This window comes from Pundamilia nyererei, unplaced genomic scaffold (genome assembly GCF_000239375.1).
Source record: "Pundamilia nyererei isolate P.nyererei 1_Seehausen unplaced genomic scaffold, PunNye1.0 scaffold00017, whole genome shotgun sequence".
Classification (NCBI taxonomy): domain Eukaryota; kingdom Metazoa; phylum Chordata; class Actinopteri; order Cichliformes; family Cichlidae; genus Pundamilia; species Pundamilia nyererei.
In genome coordinates this window covers 4,979,624-4,981,024 of record NW_005187418.1, presented here as the reverse complement: position 1 = coordinate 4,981,024, position 1,401 = coordinate 4,979,624, and the positions used below count along the sequence as shown (strand labels likewise).

Genomic DNA, 1,401 nt, shown 5'->3' with positions numbered 1-1,401 from the left:
AAACTCTCCACCATCTAGTTGCCAATGTTATTGACATAAAATCTTCAGTGGCTTTTCCATGACGTCAATAACACGCCATGAAAGGGTCTGACTCACAAGCATGAGTAATGGCATAGCTGTCTTTTGTTAATATGTGAAGATACCTCCTTAGTCTGGTTATTTCCCAACAGGCTTCAAGTGAGGGCGTTGACAGTATAAAGTATTTAAATAATTAAATGCTTTTATTATTAGCACTGGTACAGGTGACACACTTGTGCTGTCATTACAGGGATGTTACTAAAAGCTTTAGTTAACATTTTTCATCAGCAGAAACCTAGATAAGATACTACTTAGATGTGCCAGTTTATTTACTATAATTATTTTTTACATTAATGAAATTTTTTTCAAAAATAAATATACAACAACTGCTTTGACTAAATACTGTAGCATTCTGATTAAACAAACATGATTTTATTACGAGAGGCTTCAGTGTTTAACTTTATAATAAGGTAACATTCACTTTACCTCAGTGTTTCCACTGATTGACTACTAATAATTAGTGTTGGTCTTATTTACATGTTTTCTCATTTGTTACTTCATTTTTATCTTCTTTGAGTAATGGCATGATTTTCATGCAAAGTGCTGGAGGAGATTTAATAATAATAATATATTCCAGGTTGGTCGTGTCGTCCAAGGTTCATCTCTGCAATTTCAAAATAAAAAAAGAAAGAAAGAAAATAATAATGAAAAATTTGGAAAAAGAAGACAATTTTCCATAAATAATCATTTTGTTTTCTGTGGATTTTTTTTCCACTTGGCTTGTATTTCAATTGCAATGTGCAGAAAAAGACAAATGAAATGTATTCACCCTCTAAATGTCAGGGTTATATATTTGTGTTAGCAATGATTATACTCATCTAAGCAGGAAATTATTTTCCCATTCAAGCATCAGCGCACCCAACCAGTTATACGCTGTATCATAGCTGCTTGCTGTTTCTGAAGTTTGGACTTACAATAAACATGCGGAGACACATTCCACACATAGCAACAACACGGGAGATCTGAAGTGCCCTGCCACACTCTGGGCTCATCAGGCAGTTCCTTGTCTTCAAGCAGCACGCGGGACAGCTACTCCCCGATTTCTCTGTGCTTTTACTCTTTGTGGGTGCGTGTTTTTTGGGTTGAGTTTGCTTAACATCGTCAGGGTTTTCCTCCCACACTTCACTTTCACCTCTTCCCATTGTGAGTGTTTGTTCTGACAAAAGTTGAGCTTAGTCCAATGACTTGAGAGCTGATGGTTTAGATCTGTGAAGGAAATGGCAGAAATGTAATACGCCGTGTGTAGCTTCATTATAGCAGAATTTCCACAGGGAATTATATGGGGCGCATTATCAGAATCAGAATCAGAATACTTTATTGATC

General features: G+C 35.9%; 1 long non-coding RNA gene across 1 annotated transcript in view; it reads right to left on the bottom strand.

Moving 5' to 3' along the window:
* Positions 1–461: 461 nt before the first annotated feature.
* Positions 462–1,401, bottom strand: part of LOC102209999 (uncharacterized) — a 2,551-nt gene continuing 1,611 nt past the window's right edge. Inside the window, exons 2-3 of the long non-coding RNA XR_311528.1 lie at positions 993–1,284; positions 462–682 (exon numbers count right to left, since the gene is read on the bottom strand). This is a non-coding gene — a long non-coding RNA (uncharacterized LOC102209999). The remainder of the gene's footprint in view (positions 683–992; positions 1,285–1,401) is intronic.